Raw genomic sequence first — 19,893 nt, forward strand, 5'->3', positions numbered from 1 at the left:
GCCTTGTTGTTCCACCGCTCGGGGGCGGCCTTCTATGTCGCGCTCAATGGTGACCCGAGTCCTGCTGCGGCTAGCAGCCGGCTCCTTGTCTTTTCTTGCGCGGGCGCCGCTTGCAGTTGGCGTCCGGGATGTCGCGGCGTGTTCTCGGCGTGGGGGAGGACTCTCAGCGCAGGCGCCGGCTTCATGCCGTTCTGCGGCCGCGTCGATCAGCTGCTGGATGCGTCTAGTCATGTAGGGGAGCTCATCAGCCCCTAGCCCGTTCAGCTCGTCCACGGCCGCCTGAGCGGCACGCAGGTTCTCGAGTGGCGTGGCATAGACCGGGCTGTCTGCTCCCAGCTTGTTGGCGATGGCCGTGCCGCGCTTCTTGACGAGGCTGGCTCGGCTCGGCCCGCCAGGAGGCGGCGTACCAAAGGCGGCGCGGTCGACTTCGCGCTAGTGAGCCTCAGTGAGGCGTCTCATGGATGCTATCTTCTGGCCCTCCGCAATGAGGGCGAGACGGCGTGCCTCCAGAGTCTCGGCGTCGGCGTCGGCCGGGCTAGGGACGGACAAGTCATGCAGCGCCGTTTGTAGGGCGTCGTGGGCGTTCTCGCCCGAGACGGCGCCGTGGCTGATGACCAGCACCTCAGTGACAGCACTGCTGCCACTGTCGGCTCGAGGGAGAGGGTCCTCGATGATCACCACGTTGGTGGGGAAGGCGTCAAGCGATGCCGTGTCAGAGTCGACAAGCATCGGGTCGGTGGAGCCGACCGACTCCAAGTCCACAGCAAGCTCGCTGGAGACATGAAGCTGGTCGAGGAGGCTGACGAGGCGGCTCTCGGGGTAGTCTGTGCCCGCGTCGGACGCAGGCTCGTCGGAGATGCGGTCTCGCCAACAAGGTCGGCAAGGTAGCTCGCTGCGCAGGCCTCGTCGACGCCTTGCAGCGCATCAGGGCAAGCGCCATCGGGCGTAGCGGGCTGGCTACGCTCGCGGGGGAGAAAAAGGGTTCCCGTCCAGAACAGGTCTCCGGACGACGGTGCACCTGGCCCCATGGTGGGCGCCAAATGTCGGGTGGTAGGTGCGACATATGCCAACGGGTGGCTTATCATTGTGGGAGCCAGTAAGACATCGCCGGTGCCTGGAAACGGGATAAGGCGAAGACATGCACGCCGGCGAATCTTACCCAGGTTCGGGGCTCTCCGTGGAGATAACACCCCTAGTCCTGCTCTGCGGGGTCTCCGCATGATCACTAGATCAACACAAGTAGCTACAAGTGCTCCTTGAGCTGTTTGGCTAGAGGAGGAAGAAAGGCAAGGCTAGCTCTCCTCTTCCCTCTACGTGGTGGCTAAAACTATCTTAGAGATCAACCCTTTGCATGGGTGCCCCGGGGGGTTTATATAGGCCTACACCCCAGGGGTACAATGGTAATCCGGCTGGGTGCGGGTCCCAACCGTCAGTGTCTGTGCTCGCCGGCTTCTCCGCCGGCCGTTGGGGCCCGCCCACTGGTGGGTCCCGCCGGCTGCCGGCCTCTTGCCCGATAGGACGGACCCACCGCCTGGGGGCCTTGTCGGCGGCTGGTTACTGTTGCCTCACCCCTGATGACGAGGGCTTTGTTGAGGTAAGCGTGGCTACAGTGCCGCCGCCTGGCAGGCTCTCACTGTAGCCTCACCTCGTCTTGTCTCCTTAATGATGCACATACTTCGAGGGAGGGAGGTAGCCGGCTATTGGGAGCCAGCTACGCCCCAGGCCGACTAGGGGAGGCCAGGCCGCCTTCGAGCGTCTCTCTGGCTGAAGGGGCCCGCCGACCGTGGGCCGTACTGGCGCCTGTCGTGGGTGACGTCACAGTCAACATGGCTACACTGCCGCGCCGGACGGGAAATGGCTGACCCGTACGACGCACTGTGCCCGCACATGCTCCGGGATTCGGGGGTGGCAGGCTGTACTGCGGCCACGCCCCGTCTTATCACCGTTATGTGGGTGCAGCCCTGGTGGGTGCAGTCTTGGCCGACTTCTGGGAGTCGGCCTTCTTCATGGCCGGCTTCTGGGAGTCGGTCCTCTCAGGGCCAGCTTCCTCGAGTCAGGCATCTCGTAGCTCTCTTCGGGAAGGTTTTTGAGGCCGGGTCCCCTTTTGGTAGTCGGCCTTGGTGATAGCCGGCTAGAGGAAGGCAGCCCCGTGCTCTGGATGCTTGAAGGCTCGATCGGCCTGGTAATTTTTCGAAGAGCCAGGGGGAGTCGGTTAGGCTACCCGTGGCCATTTACTCCGACAGTCGTCGGCGTCTCAGGCGGGACACTTGGCACATGGTATTTGGAGGATGCTTGCTTTGCAACCTATGCTTGAGATTTCCGGTCTGCTCCTCCCGTAGCAGTCTCAACTTCTTCTCTCTGGCAATGGTGGGAGGATAGTTAGTTTCAGCGGAGCTGATTTCCCTTTTTCCTTGTGTTTGTGAGGTTTTTGTGCTTCTGTTGAGTTTGACATGTCATTGACGAGTGTGAGCTTGGCCCTGTATGTATTGGTTTTTGCATGATTTTTTAACTGGGCAAAGTTTTTTCTTAATTACTGATACACAAGACAAATATTTGCCTTTAAGAAAAACACCAACACACGCACGGAAAAGGATGACTCTATTTTTTTTTTGAAACAAGGCAAAAGATTTGCCATTTTCATTGATTAAGGAGAAGAGTAAGTTTTTCGACATTACAGCCTCGCCGAAGCGAAATAGGGACAAAGGCCTACTTTCGCGGCATCAAATTACACAAATGTCTAGCGCCCACCAGAGCCCACATAGATGTCTCCTCTTTAATAGCATGCACGATCACCAATACAGGCACCGCCTTTTCCCTAAATACACGTGCATTCCATTCCTTCCAAATCTCCCAGCCTACAAGATGGAGTAAGGAGGCCAAGGCTTTCCTTGGCTGCGCATTGTTGGTGAGGATCCCATCCCACCAATATCTCGCCATGTCGTAGCTCATCCAAAGAGTGGTATTGACATCCAGGTGTAGCCAGGCAAGGACCTCCATCCAGACCCGAATGGAGAAGCGGCACTTGAACAACAGGTGTGCCACGGACTCATGCACTTGATTGCAAAGTGGGCATCAATCACAGTTTGTCCACCCACAACACTGAAGTGTATCCGCCGTCCAGATCCTATTTTGCGTGACCAACCATGCAAAAAAATACATTTGGGGGTGACCAAGCCTTCCAGACAATAATTTGCAAGTTGTATTGAACAAGGCCAACAAATTACACCAAGTAGTCCATGTTGGCAGTGTAAAACCCATCGCTTGAGAGCTTCCATAGGATGGTGTCCAGGACACCCGGTTGGATATTGATAGACCAGAGCTTGTTCCAAGGAGCAACAAATTGTTCGAGGTGAACAAGAGATAATCCCGCGCTTGTTTTGATCAAATTTACCTAGTTGTCATCTACGAGGGCGGAAGCAACAGTGCCACGCTTCTTCCTGGATAGCTCGAATATTTTCGGTGCGATGTCTTTAGGGCGGATGACTCTATTTTGATGAGTGAGAACCTACTCTGGAAGGATGACTTTATCATATCTCAGCCATGAAGAATATCTGACTGATCTGGGTACTAAATTGGAAGGACCCGGATGGAAATGCAATCGGCTGGATAAATTCTTATCAACCAAACGCAAGTAGTTGGATGCATGCATAAATGATTAGTGCATGTAGAAGCAGATGGATCAATATAACGATGTGGAACCATGTACTTAGGTTAGGTACGCACCTATGTATATGAAGGAAATCTCCCTAGAGGCAATAATAAAGTTGTTATTTATATTTTATTATATCATGATAAATGTTTATTATTCATGCTAGAATTGTATTAACCGGAAACTTAGTACATGTGTGGATACATAGACAAACAGAGTGTCCCTAGTATGCCTCTACTTGACTAGCTTGTTAATCAAAGATGGTTAAGTTTCCTAGCCATAGACATGTGTTGTCATTTGATGAACGGGATCACATCATTAGAGAATGATGTGATGAACAAGACCCATCCGTTAGCTTAGCATAATGATCGTTTGGTTTTTCTGCTATTGCTTTCTTCATGACTTATACATGTTCCTCAGACTATGAGATTATGCAACTCCCGAATACCGGAGGAACACCGTGTGTGCTATCAAACGTCACAACGTAACTGGGTGATTATAAAGATGCTCTACAGGTGTCTCCGATGGTGTTTGTTGAGTTGGCATAGATCGAGATTAGGATTTGTCACTCAGTGTATCGAAGAGGTATCTCAGGGCCCTCTCGGTAATGCACATCACTATGAGCCTTGCAAGCATTGTGACTAATGAGTTAGTTACAGGATGATGCATTACGGAACAAGTAAAGAGAATTGCCGGTGACGATATTGAACTAGGTATGATGATACCGACCATCGAATCTCGGGCAAGTAACATACCGATGACAAAGGGAACAACGTATGTTCTTATGCGATTTGACCGATAAAGATCTTCGTAGAATATGTAGGAGCCAATATGAGCATCCAGGTTCCGCTATTGGTTATTGACCGGATGTGTCTCGGTCATGTCTACATAGTTCTCGAACCCGTAGGGTCCGCATGCTTAATGCTCGATGACGATTTGTATTATGAGTTATGTGATTTGATGACCGAAGTTTGTTCGGAATCCCAGATGATACCACAGACATGACGAGGAGTCTGGAAATGGTCGAGACATAAAGATTGATATATTGTAAGGTTATGTTTGGACACCGGAATGGTTTCGGAAAGGTTCGGGCATTTTCTGGAGTACCGGGGGTTACCAGATCCCCCCGGGGAGTTAATGGGTCTTCATGGGCCCTAGTGGACAGAGGAGGCGGCGGCCAGGTGGTGGTGCGCCCCTCCCCAATCCCCAACCGAATTGGACTAGGGTTGGGGGGGGGGCCCTTTCCTTCTCTCCTCCTCCTCCTTCCCTTCTTCTCCTAGTGGGAATAGGAAGGGGGGAGAATCCTACTTCGATCAGGAGTCCAAGTAGGACTCCCCCCATGGCGCGCCCCCCCGGGCCAGCCACCTCTCCTCCCCCTTTATATACGTGGGAGGGGGCACCCCAAAAGGCACACCAAGTCTTCTCTTAGCCGTGTGCGGTGCCCCCCTCCACAGTTACACACCTCGGTCATATTGTCGTAGTGCTTAGGCGAAGCCTTGCGCCGATAACTTCATCATCTCCGTTGCCACACCCTCGTGCTAACAGAACTCTCCCTCGGACTCAACTGGATCAAGAGTTCGAGGGACATCATCAAGCTGAACATGTGCTAAACGCGGAGGTGCCGTACGTTCGGTGCTGGATCGGTTGGATCGCGAAGATGTTCGACTACATCAACTGCGTTACTAAACGCTTCCGCTTTCAATCTACGAGGGTAAGTGGACACACTCTTCCCGCTCGTTGCTATGCATCTCCTAGATAGATCTTGCGTGATCGTAGGTAAACTTGTTGAAATACTGCGTTCCCCAATAGTGGCATCCGAGCCAGGTCTATGCGTAGATGCTATATGCACGAACACAATGAGTTGTGGGCGATAATAGTCATACTGCTTACCAGCAATGTCTTACTTTGATTCGGCGGTATTGTTGGATGAAGCGGCCCGGACCGACATTACATGACTGCGTTCATGAGACTGGTTCTACCGACGTGCTTCACACACAGGTAGCTAGCGGGTGTCTGTTTCTCCAACTTTAGTTGAATCGAGTTTGACTACGCCCAGTCCTTGTTGAAGGTTAAAACATCACACTTGACGAAAAATCATTGTGGTTCTGATGCGTAGGTAAGAAAGGTTCTTGCTACAAGCCCGTAGCAGCCATGTAAAACTTGCAACAACAAAGTAGAGGACGTCTAACTTGTTTTTGTAGGGCTTATGGTGATGTGATATTGTCAAGACGTGATGATATATAAATTGTTGTATGAGATGATCATGTTTTGTAACAGTTATCAACAACTGGCAGGAGCCATACGGTTGTCGCTTTATTGTATGAAATGCAATCACCATGTAATTTTTACTTTATCTCTAAGCGGTAGCTATAGTCGTAGAAGCAATAGTTGGCGAGACAACAACGATGCTACGATGGAGATCAAGGTGTCAAGCCGGTGACGATGGTGATCATGACGGTGCTTTGGAGATGGAGATCAAAGGCACAAGATGATGATGGTCATATCATATCACTTATTTTGATTGCATGCGATGTTTATCCTTTATGCATCTTATTTTCCTTAGTACGGCGGTAGCATTATAAGATGATCTCTAACTAAATTTCAAGGTATAAGTGTTCTTCCTGAGTATGCACCGTTGCTACAGTTTGTCGTGCCGAGACACCACGTGATGATCGGGTGTGATAAGCTCGACGTTCACATACAACGGGTGCAAGCCAGTTTTGCACCGTAGAATACTCGGGTTAAACTTGACGAGCCTAGAATATGCAGATATGGCCTCGGAACACTGAGACCGAAAGGTCGAACGTGAATCATATAGTAGATATGATCAACATAGTGAGGTTCACCATTGAAAACTAATCCATCTCACGTGCTGATCGAACATGGTTTAGTTGATATGGATCTCGTGATCATTTAGATGACTAGAGGGATGTCTATCTAAGTGGGAGTTCTTAAGTAATATGATTAATTGAACTTTAATTTATCATGAACTTAGTACATGATAGTATTTTGCATGTCTATGTTGTTGTAGATCAATGGCCCGTGCTACAGTTCCTTTGAATTTTAATGCGTTCCTAGACAAAGCTAAGTTGAAAGATGATGGTAGAAACTACACAGACTGGGTCCGTAACTTGAGGATTATCCTCATTGCTGCACAGAAGAATTAAGTCCTGGAAGTACCGCTAGGTGCAAGACCCGCTGCAGGAGCAACTCAGGATGTTATGAACGTCTGGCAGAGCAAAGCTGATGGCTACTCGATACTTCAGTGTGCCATTCTTTACGGCTTCGAATCGGGACTTCAACGATGTTTTGAACGCCATTGAGCATATGAGATCTTCCAGGATTTGAAGTTAATATTTCAAGCAAATGCCTGGATTGAGAGATATGAAGTCTCCAATAAGTTCTACAGCTGCAAGATGGAGGAGAATAGTTCTGTCAGTGAACATATACTCAGAATGTCTGGGTACCACAACCACTTGACTCAAATGGGAGTTAATCTTCCTGATGATAGTGTCATTGACATAGTTCTTCAATCACTGCCACCAAGCTACAAAAGCTTCGTGATGAACTATAATATGCAAGGGATGGATAAGACAATTCCCGAGCTCTTCGCGATGCTAAAGGCCGCGGAGGTAGAAATCAAGAAGGAGCATCAAGTGTTGATGGTTAACAAGACCACTAGTTTCAAGAAGAAGGGCAAAGGGAAGAAGGGGTACTTCAAGAAGAATGGCAAACAAGTTGCTGCTCAAGTGAAGAAGCCCAAGTCTGGACCTAAGCCTGAGACTGAGTGCTTCTACTGCAAAGGGGCTGGTCACTGGAAGCGGAACTGCCCCAAGTATTTGGCGGATAAGAAGGATGGCAAAGTGAAAGGTATATTTGATATACATGTTATTGATGTGTAACTTACTAATGCTCATAGTAGTGCCTGGGTATTTGATACTGGTTATGTTGCTCATATTTGCAACTCGAAACAGGGGCTACAGATTAAACAAAGATTGTCTAAGGACGAGGTGACGATGCGCGTGGGAAATGGTTCCAAAGTCGATGTGATCGTGGTTGGCACGCTACCTCTACATCTACCTTTGGGATTAGTTTTAGACCTGAATAATTGTTATTTGGTGCCAGTGTTAAGCATGAACGTTATATCTGGATCTTGTTTGATGCGAGACGGTTATTCATTTAAATAAGAGAATAATGGTTGTTCTATTTATATGAGTAATATCTTTTATGGTCATGCCCCCTTGATGAGTCGTCTATTTTTGTTGAATCTCGATAGTAGTGATACACATATTCATAATATTGAAGCCAAAAGATGCAAGGTTAATAATGATAGTGCAACTTATTTTTGGCACTGCCGTTTAGGTCATATTGGTGTAAAGCGCATGAAGAAACTCCATGCTGATGGGCTTTTGGAATCACTTGATGCTTGCGAACCATGCCTCATGGGAAATATGACTAAGACTCCATTCTCCGGAACAATGGAGCGATCAACTGACTTGTTGGAAATAATACATACTAATGTATGCAGTCCGATGAGTGTTGAGGCTCGCGGCGGGTATCGTTATTTTCTGACCTTCACAGATGATTTGAGCAGATATGGGTATATCTACTTGATGAAACATAAGTCTGAAACATTTGAAAAGTTCAAAGAATTTCAGAGTGAAGTGGAAAATCATCGTAACAAGAAAATAAAGTTTCTACGATCTGATCGTGGAGGTGAATATTTGAGTTACGAGTTTGGTCTTCATTTGAAACAATACGGAATAGTTTCGCAACTCACGCCGCCTGGAACACCACAGCGTAATGGTGTGTCCGAACGTCGTAACCGCACTTTATTAGATATGGTGCGATCTATGATGTCTCTTACTGATTTACCGCTATCGTTTTGGGGTTATGCTTTAGAGACAGCTGCATTCACGTTAAATAGGGCACCATCTAAATCCGTTGAGACGACACCATATGAACTGTGGTTTGGCAAGAAACCCAAGTTGTCGTTTCTTAAAGTATGGGGCTGCGATGCTTATGTCAAAAGCTTCAACCTGATAAGCTCGAACCCAAATCGGAGAAATGTGTTTTCATAGGATACCCAAAGGAGACAGTTGGGTACACCTTCTATCACAGATCCGAAGGCAAGATATTCGTTGCTAAAAATGGATCTTTCTAGAGAAGGAATTTCTCTCGAAAGAAGTGAGTGGGAGGAATGTATAACATGATGAGGTAATTGTACCTTCTCCCGAATTGGAAAGTAGTTCATCACAGAAATTAGTTCCAGTGATTCCTACACCAATTAGTGAGGAAGCTAATCATGATGATCATGAAACTTTGGATCAAGTTACTATTGAACCTCGTAGGTCAACCAGAGTAAGATACGCACCAGAGTGGTACAGTAATCCTGTTCTGGAAGTCATGTTACTTGACCATGACGAACCTACGAACTATGAGGAAGGGATGATGAGCCCAGATTCTGCAAAATGGCTTGAGGCCATGAAATCTGAGATGAGATCCATGTATGAGAACAAAGTGTGAGATTTGGTTGACTGCCCGATGATCGGCAAGGCATAGGGAATAAATGGATCTTCAAGAAGAAGACTGATGTTGACGTTAATGTCACTGTCTACAAAGCTCGACTCGTTGCAAAAGGTTTTCGACAAGTTCAAGGAGTTGACTACGATGAGACTTTCTCACCCGTAGCGATGCTTAAGCCTGTCCGAATCATGTTAGTAATTGCCGCATTTTATGATTACGAAATTTGGAAAATGGATGTAATAACTCATTCCTTAATGGATATGTTAAAGAAGAGTTGTATATGATGCAACCAGAAGGTTTTGTCGATCCAAAAGTTGCTAACAAAGTGTGCAAGCTCCAGCGATCCATTTATGGACTGGTGCAAGCCTCTCGGAGTTGGAATATACGCTTTCATAGTGTGATCAAAGCATATGGTTTTATACAGACTTTTGGAGAAGCCTGTATTTACAAGAAAGTGAGTGGGAGCTCTGTAGCATTTCTGATATTATATGTGGATGACATATTGTTGATCGGAAATGATACTGAATTTCTGAATAGCATAAAAGGATACTTGAATAAGAATTTTTCAATGAAAGACCTCGGTGAAGCTGCTTATATATTGGGCTTCAAGATCTATAGAGATAGATCAAGACGCTTAATTGGACTTTCACAAAGCACATACCTTGATAAAGTTTTGAAGACGTTCACAATGGATCAAGCAAAGAAAGGGTTGTTGCCCATGTTACAAGGTGTGAAGTTGAGTCAGACTCAATGCCCGACCACTGCAGAAGATAGCGAGAAAATGAAAGTCATTCCCTATGCTTCCGCCATAGGTTCTATCATGTATGTAATGCTGTGTACGAGACCTGATGTGTGCCTTGCTATTAGTTTAGCAGGGAGGTACCAAAGTAATCCAGGAGTGGATCACTGGACAGCGGTCAAGAACATCCTGAAATACCTGAAAAGGACTAAGGATATGTTTCTCGTTTATGGAGGTGACAAAGAGCTCGTCATAAATGGTTACGTCGATGCAAGCTTTGACACTAATCCAGATGACTCTAAGTCACAAACTGGATACATATTTTTATTGAATGGTGGAGCTGTCAGTTGGTGCAGTTCTAAGCAGAGCATCATGGCGGGATCTACGTGTGAAGCGGAGTACATAGCTGCTTCGGAAGCAACAAATGAAGGAGTCTAGATGAAGGTGTTCATATCCGATCTAGGTGTAATACCTAGTGCATCGGGTCCAATGAAAATATTTTGTGACAATACTGGTGCAATTGCCTTGCCAAAGGAATCCAGATTTCACAAGAGAACCAAGCACATCAAGAAACGCTCCAATTCCATCCGCGATCAAGCCAAGGAGGGAGACATAGAGATTTGCAAAATACATACGGATCTGAATGTTGCAGACCCGTTGACTAAGCCTCTCTCACGAGCAAAACATGATCAGCACCAAGACTCCATGGGTGTTAGAATCATTACTTTATAATCTAGATTATTGACTCTAGTGCAAGTGGGAGACTGAACGAAATATGCCCTAGAGGCAATAATAAAGTTGTTATTTATATTTCCTTATATCATGATAAATGTTTATTGTTCATGCTAGAATTGTATTAACCGGAAACTTAGTACATGTGTGGATACATAGACAAACAGGGTGTCCCTAGTATGCCTCGACTTGACTAGCTCGTTAATCAAAGATGGTTAAGTTTCCTAGCTATAGACATGTGTTGTCATTTGATGAATGGGACCACATCGTTAGAGAATGATGTGATGGAACAGACCCATCCGTTAGCTTAGCATAATGATCGTTTAGTTTTTCTTCTATTGCTTTCTTCATGACTTATACATGTTCCTCAGACTATGAGTTTATGCAAATCCCGAATACCGGAGGAACACCTTGTGTGCTATCAAACGTCACAACGTAACTGGGTGATTATAAAGATGCTCTACAGGTGTCTCCGATGGTGTTTGTTGAGTTGGCATAGATCGAGATTAGTATTTGTCACCCCGTGTATCGGAGAGGTATCTCAGGGCCCTTTCGGTAATGCACGTCACTATGAGCCTTGCATGCAATGTGACTAATGAGTTAGTTACGGGATGAGGCATTAAGGAATGAGTAAAGAGACTTTCCGGTGATGAGATAGATCTAGGTATGATGATACTGACGATCAAATCTCGGGCAAGTAACATACCGATGACAAAGGGAACAACGTACGTTGTTATGCGGTTTGACCGATAAAGATCTTCGTAGAATATGTAGGAGCCAATATGAGCATCCAGGTTCCGCTATTCGTTATTGACCGGAGATGTGTCTCGCTCATGTCTACATAGTTCTCGAACCCGTAGGGTCCGCACGCTTAACGCTCGATGACGATTTCTATTATGAGTTATGTGATTTGATGACGGAAGTTTGTTCAAAGTCCCGGATGGGACCACAGACATGACGATGAGTCTCGAAATGGTCGAGACATAAAGATTGATATATTGGAAGGTTATGTTTGGACACCGGAATGGTTTCGGAAAGGTTCGGGCATTTTCTGGAGTACTGAGGGTTACCGGACCCCCCGGGGGGAGTTAATGGGCCTTCATGGGCCCTATTGGAGAGAGAAGGTGGCGGCTAGGTGGTGGCGCGCACCCCCCCAAACCCAAACCGAATTGGACTAGGGTTTGGGGGGCCGGCCCCCCTTTCCTTCTCTCCTCCTCCTCCTTCCCTTCTTCTCCTAGTGGGAATAGGAAAGGGGGGCGAATCCTACTTGGACCGGGAGTCCAAGTAGGACTCCCCCCCATGGCGAGCCCCCCTTGGGCCGGCCACCTCTCCTCCCCCTTTATATACATGGGAGGGGGCACCCCAAAGGCACACCAAGTATTTTCTTAGCCGTGTGCGGTGCCCCCCTCTACAGTTACACACCTCGGTCATATCGTCGTAGTTCTTAGGCGAAGCCCTGCGCCGGTAACTTCATCATCACCGTCGCCACGCCATCGTGCTGACGGAACTTTCCCTCGGCCTCAACTGGATCAAGAGTTCGAGGGACGTCATCGAGCTGAACGTGTGCTGAACGCGGAGGTGCCGTATGTTCGGTGCTTGGATCAGTTGGATCGGAAGACGTTCAACTACATCAACCGCGTTACTAAACGCTTCCGCTTTCAGTCTACGAGGGTACGTCGACACACTCTTCCCGCTCGTTGCTATGCATCTCCTAGATAGATCTTGCGTGATCGTAGGTAAATTTTTCGAAATACTGCGTTCCCCAACAGTATATGGGTGTGTCCAGTTCTTATTTGAATGAGACATAATTAAGTCTCACCTAACTCCTACACCATTCTGGGCCAAGACATCAAGTAGCTTTGTGTTTCCCGCTAGTGCCACATTTTATACCAGCAGAATAATTACTCACACATAATTGGAGGTCTGTGAGAATTACATGGAGCCAATATATGCCACTATTATGATCATAATGTTCTATTGAGATAAAGATATGAGAATTAGCTATTTTAAGAAACATATGAGAATTAGTTTGTTCTCGATACCATCTTGTAGGCTTTTGCCCATCCTTGTTGGGTTGACCTTTTCTTTACAATATATTATGTATACTTTTGTGCCCCTTTGTTAGACTGAGTTTTTGTGTGGCTGGGTTTTGAGTCCGTGGCCAAAAAGAAAGGCGGGGTCAAAAGAAGAAGGCCATGACAAGTTAAAATGTAGAGAACACTAAGAATGACATTTGTGTGCCTGTAATTGGACACATCCCGTTGTCGGTGCCAAAACCGGCTGATCTCGGGTAGGGGGTCCCGAACTGTGCGTATGAGGATCGAAGGTAACAGGAGACAAGGGACACGATGTTTACCCAGGTTTGGGCCCTCTTAATGGAGGTAATACCATACTTCCTGCTTGATTGACTTTGATGAGTATAGGGGTTACAAGAGTTGATCTACCTCGAGATTGTAATGGCTAAACCTTAGATGTCTAGCCTGTATGATTATGATTGCCTCTACGGACTAAACCCTCCAGTTTATATAGACACCGGAGGGGCCTAGGGTTGTACAGAGTCGGTTTACAGAGAAAGGAAACTTCATATCCGAACGCCAAGCTTGCCATCCACGCAAAGGAGAGTCCCATCCGGACACGGGGGAAGGCCTTCTATCTTGTATCTTCACGTCCCATCAGTCCGGCCCATGTCACATAGCCCGGACGCCCGGGGACCCCCTAATCTAGGACTCCCTCACCCGTACTACAATTAACCTACAACTAAGATAGAGGTGTGAGAGGTTATGGCATGCCGCGAGGCTCTTGCACCGGTGACTGATCTACATCTTAGCAATATTCAAGTGGCTAAGGGCATTTCTAATCGATCCCCTAAAAGTTAAGGGAGTATCCGGTGGAGTAAAGTTAGTGGAGTAAATTTTTACTCCACTAACGGTGGCCGCACCTAGTCGATCCCCTATAGTTAGTGGAGTAAAAACAAAATTGTGTAGATTTTGTGTCCTACCCGCATGAACTTCAAACACTCCACGATACATATCTTAAAAACATTTAAATTAAAGCATGCATAGCATAAACTTCATAACATGTAGTTTCATCATCACGTTTTTCAAATTAAAACATGCAAAGTTGACCCAAAAGACCTCACTTCAAACACAATGTTTGATCAAAAATCACCACAAACATAGCATGTACATGTTGTGGATCGAGCCTACCAATGGCATGCACCACCACCCCCTCTACCACCACCACACAAACGAGGTCCTCATCGAAGAATCAACTCCACCATTTCTTGACCACCATCAACACCACCACCCCATAGGCCACCACCATCAACACCACCACCATCACCGCCACCACTCCCTCGGCCACCACCAACATTCTGAAGAGAGCTTTCAAGATCTCTCCATGAGTGAGCTCCCAATACTTTCTTGCGGTTCCATCCATTGTGTTTGGATTCATGAACATGATATCATGTTATTCGGCCTTCTTGGCATCATGAATCCTCTCCTCCTCAAGTGCAAGCCTACCCTCTTCCACCTTCACCCTTCCTCTCTTCAGCTGCCAACTTGGCCTTCCACTTCCCATCCTCCAATATCTTGAGCTAATTCCACCTAGCCATCTTCTCTTCTTTTCGTTCGGCCTCCAACACCTTCTTGGTCTCGATCATTGCCACAAGTTCTTCTTTGTAAGTGCCGCCGAATGCATTTTTCTTCTTTCTTTCTTTTGCAATCTTGTTTCCTTCCGGTCTATTGTTGGCATCTTCGTCAACATCATCCTCCTCCTCTATGGATATGCTGAACCTTTACCTCTTTGGAGTGGTCTCCGCGATTCTTTGGATCCACTTCTCGTTCTTGCATAGCTTGTTTGTAGCAATGATGTAACGTGAAGGGCTTGTGGCCAAACTTGGTGTTTCTATGCTTGAATAGTTCTTGGATGTAGGGGCATACTCTGCCACTTGCACACCTCTCGGTGGTGCATGATTCACTTAGTTGATGCAACCGGACAATTGGTTGCATTGGTCATGAATGGTACTCCAACGATGTCCAAGAGTAACTTGCATACGGCTTGATCACACATCGACGGAGTTGTTGTAGTGCTCGATAATTCTCTCCCAAAACATGGTCTTGGTTTGATCCATTCCAATCATTGCATCCATGGAGATCGTGCAATAAGCATCGCAAGGATCAGTATCCTCCTTTTGGTTGTAGTTGGCGGCGCGGGACCTTGGCACCTTCGTGCTTGCTTCGGTCACCTCAATAACTTCCTCTTCCTTGGCCAACTCCTCATCGGCCACCACCTTTTTAGCCCCCTCCTCCTCGGCCTCATCCTCTTCCCCGGTCACCTCTTGCTCAATATCTTGATGCCAAAATGAGTCGTAGTTGACCTCATCAAGTCCAATGGCGGCCAAGGACTCCCAAGACGAGAGGAATTAAGCCGTGATGCGTGTTGCCGGCTGTGGCCACCGCCCATGCCGGAGTATTGGGCGTAGGGGACATCGAAGTAGCTGCATAGTGCGCGTTCTAGGACGAGGCACCGACGTGGCCTTCTTCATCATCTTCTTCGCGGCCGCCTCGGCGAGCGCTGCCGTCGCACCCGTCGACTTTCGAGCTCGTTGGCTCTGGCGCGAGCGGCAGTTAAGCGGCGGGCCATTGCCGGAGAGGTGGTGGCCATCCCGGAGGCCATTGGAGCGGTTGGAGGCGGAGCTTGAACCTGGTGGGAATTTTTCATCCCCAAACTCTTCTTCCCCATGGGCGGTGGCGCGTGCGTGATTTTCGGTGGCGAAAAGCCACCATTGGTGGCCGACGGGGTGAGGGAAAGGTCCCGGCTATCCATTCCGGCCGGCCAGACGGTCATCGGTTGCGGCGGTGGAGCGTGGCGTCTGCGACGGCGGGGGACAGGGTGGCTCGGGGTGGGTAAAGAGAGGCGCCAGTTTTAATCGGCCATGGCGGGAGTGAGTATACTTAGGGAGATTTGGAGGGATATTGGGAGGTGGAGTAATTTTTTTACTCCACTAAGGTTAGGGGATCGGCTAGGTGCGTCGTTTGGGGGTATAACCGAACTTTTACTCCCTTATGGCCTTGTTGGGGATCGGTTAGAAATGCGCTAATGGAGTAGCGACAATTGAAAGCTGGAAGGGAAGCGACACCGGTCGTTATGGCAACTATTCGAGAGGTAAACTATCTGGAAGTCTAGTTTCCATACTTTTCCGCCATGTTAAGAGAATATCGAGTAAAGAATTGCCGCCTAGCCTTGTTGGCACTGGCATGCAATTTAGGATGTAAACCCCTGTGTGGCTTCTATCACTGCCTATTGCTGTTCGGATTCCTATTGCCATGACTATTAATAAAGGTGATTCTAAAATTAAACAATGAGCAAGCTCCACACTAAAAACAGACTTAACTTTGCAAACCTTCATCTATATGCATAATTATTATGTTGGCTCCCTTTAGAAAGCCGTGTTCCTTCAGTAATTGAAGCCCCTCAACCAAGAAGCAAAAGAAGAATGTGACTCATTAGAGCATCTACAGCCAGGCCCTCTAAACCCCCCTACACGCCTGGGTGGATGGCCCAGTTACTGACTGGTAACAAAAAACTCGAGACACATGGACACATCATTCCGTCCGGGTTGACCGACCCCTCGTATCCAATTCAAATCCAGGACGAATATGAGGAGGCTCAAATGCAGCAAAATAAGAGCCACCACCGTACATGTATGGAGTGGCTAGAGTTTTCTTTACCCCTCTTCAATAGGTAGCACTCATAGTCGTCGTGTTGGACTTGTCGGCTACCAATGCATCCCCATGTGGAGGGACTTGGCTCAACGACTACTAGTATAGTTGATTAACCATGGAATAATCCAGTAATTTCTTCCGACCTTAGCACAATCCAACATCTCCACGAGACCTATTGATGTTACTTTATCTTCCACCGTTTACTGCTTTATTTAATTTGCCAAAAAGGATGGATGCGGCCTAAAACTCTAGCGATGGATGGGAATACTTGACGATCATCGATGATTTGTTGACAAGATCCATGAGAATGAGAAAATGCATCCATGCTTTATAGAAAATGTAGCAATAGTATCGAGTCAACCCAAATTAACACTCATTTACATATATACTATGAGGAAAGCAAAGAAAATTACAAGTAACAAGCAAGATATGTGCCTCATGCTACACAATTTCAGTGTCTTGCCGACAATGGTGGAAAGCTTTCTATCACATAGATTGGATCTCTGTGTACTTGCAGAACCGTTGCATACCTCCTGGTTGGTTTGTCTCATCTTGCGCTCTAGTCTCTTCTTTCTCCACAAATATCTCAAGAACTCTCTGCCAGTGCCACTATAGAGGTGACTACGAACCGTGTGCGTAAAACCATCCATATCGCTGACCAAATAGAACAATCCAGCTTCCAAACGGTGCCCGATGTACCTACGAATTGCATGGTCAAATATGTGGTGCAGTCTATTGATCACCTCAATATTTTCCGTATAAGATGTCCACGTACGAACTTTGTGCACACAATAAATCCATAGGATGTTCCGCCTTGCTGTGCGAAGCTTTATTTCATGATGTAGTGTGGTTGATCTAAGTATCACCGCAGGTTTGCTCAATGCCCTTGTGCCAAACTCATCATGAATACACAGCCTAAACAAGTTCTTTGGTCTGATAAGTTTCTGTTGTCGATAAACTAGAGATCCAACCTTCTGTTTGATAAGGAATAAAGATATCTTTCTTGGATTCTCCGTTTGCTTGATCCTAGGTTAGGGGACATGAGATTTAAAATATTAACTCCTACTGTATTTCATGAAATTGAAAAAGGAAGTGCATATGCAAACATAAAAAAAACATAACTGCGCAACAAGAACGCACCTGCTGCGATTGGAGGTTGCTTTATTCTCCATACCTACAAAACCAGTAGTGTACCAAAAATAAAACTTATTTGTTGCGTGTAGTAGTGTTTCTGGGTTTGAGATTATATATGAGGACAACGTTCTTGCTAGAGTTCGATCGGAACCCGTGTGAAAATGAAACTCAAACTCTGATTTGGCATTGTGAGCCTTTCGATCTGGTCACTCGACCGATTAGCCGTCCATGGCACAGTCCGTCCCGTGCCCGGCCCCTCCCTTCGCCAGTCCATTCTCCTCCCGTACTCAGCTCTCGCCCGCCGATCTTGCAGTGCTCGTGCTCTCCGCCACTACCTACTCCATGGTGCTTGGCAGGACTTTTGCGTTTCCTCTCCACACCGTAAACATCTTGTTCGCCATAAGTATCGCCTAGCTCTGCCGCCACCTTCCCCGGCGGAATTGACACCAACCGACGAGTAATTGCCGAGTTCCACATCGGCATTCAGAGCGCCAACGTGCACGCTCGCTGAGCGAATCGACCGCGGATGATGTCCTTACCCACCTCTGGCAGAGCGCCACCGTTGCATGGATGCAGAGCTCCTGGCGCCTGTCCTCCCCAAGAGCTGCTGATGGCCGAATCGACCTTCTGGAGCTCCGGGGATCAGTCACCGGTGCAGCGCGGTTGGGCTCGCGACCTACAACTCTGTATCGGTGTGAGCGGCCTGTCGGATTACGGGTTCCGGCAAAACCCTTGAGGTTCGAACACTGGGGTGCACACGAAGATCTCTCCTCTTCCTAGCTCCCGCCCTCACCGCAATCTCAAGCCCTAGCTCGACGAACTCGCAGAACAAAGGGACACAAGATTTATACTGGTTCGGGCCACCGACGTGGTGTAATACCTTACTCCAGTGTGGTGTGGTGGATTGCCTCTTAGGCTGAGGATGAACAGTACAAGGGGAAGAACAGCCTCCTGAGGAGAGGTGTTCTTGTGCTTGTTGACCTTGTGTGTGTCTTGGTGGGATGGATCTAGTCCAACATGAGATGCCCACTACGGTGGTGGCTAGTCCTATTTATAGTGGTTCTGGTCCTCTTCCCAAATACTGAGCGGGAAGGGATGCCACAACGGCCAAATTCGAAGGGGGACAACTAGTACAAGTTATCCTGACTAAAGGTGGTCTTCGCCTGCCAAAAGCTCTGGTGGTGACGCCGTCTTGGGCTCCACGGTGAACTCCGTCCTGCCGTCCTGCTGGTCTTGGTCTCGTTGCACCGATATGAAAACCTTTGCCTGCTGCTTCGGGACTCCTCGCCTGCGCTTGCCTCTTTAGCACCAAAGAGGAAACGAGGACAGTGCGCGCGCTGGCGCGCGCCTGGCGCCGGGCTAGCCTTGGTCGTCATGGCTTGCGTCACAGGAGCCTCACGAGGTGCCCCTTGCCTTGATCTCTCCGCCCCTCACGAGCCGTCCTGGTGAGGCTGCCCCCGAGGAGGTCTTGCGTCGTCCGCCTCGCGAGGGTCTTGAGTGTTTGTTGGTGAAGATGGGCCGTACAGGGCCGCTGGTGGAGCCACGTCGTGGGCTGCAGGCAGGCAAGTCTGGGGACCCCCATTCCCAGGACGCCGACAGTAGCCCCCTAGCCCAAGGCGCGCTCGGACTTGGCTTCGAGGCGAAGCCAAAGGGCAAGTGCGGAGCGCCGCGGGACCCAACAGCCTGCGACCTTGGTTGATGCGTGGCGATTGATTGGACGTGGGCGTCTCCGCTTCCCTACGCCGCCTTGGCAACTGCCTGACTTGACAGTCCCTGCTGCATGCAGAGAAAAATCATCATTACCTGTGATCATGGAGATCGCCGGTTGGCCTTCTCCCGCTATAAATGAGGAGGGAGACGGAGCCCCCGTCGCTTATCTCTTCCCGCTCCTCTCACTTCTTCTCCCCTGCTTTACTGATAGCAGCGACACCCATGGCGCCGATCCGGAGGTTTCCTACCGCAGAAAAGGGAAAAACCCCCCGCGATAAGCCCGAGCCACTTCCACCGAAGAAGAGGCTGGCCCATCGCCGCGACGTAGTCGTGCGGCCGGTGGTGTCGAGGCCTTGGTGCGAGCGGCCACCCCCGGTTATCCGCTGCCTCTGTACGCCCAAGCCGAGGGCTCTGGAGGGAGAGGCAACGGGCGGCGTCGTCCACGCCGTGGCCATGGTCGCCACGCTGTGGTGACGCACGCCGTCGCCCCAGGAGCCCATGCCGTGGACTCTTCGCGCGAACTCGTGATGTGGGCGGCGATGCCTCTGCGCACTTGGATCCGCTTTCCGCAGTTCTTCTCCGCCGAGATGCCGCCGAGGGGCCCCTTCGAGCTCTGGCTGGAGCACGCCGACTGCGATGCCCTGGCGACTGGAGCGGAGGTCGAGGCCGTCTCCCCA

The sequence above is a fragment of the Triticum aestivum genome, chromosome 2D, assembly GCF_018294505.1.
Source record: "Triticum aestivum cultivar Chinese Spring chromosome 2D, IWGSC CS RefSeq v2.1, whole genome shotgun sequence".
Taxonomy (NCBI): Eukaryota; Viridiplantae; Streptophyta; class Magnoliopsida; order Poales; family Poaceae; genus Triticum; species Triticum aestivum.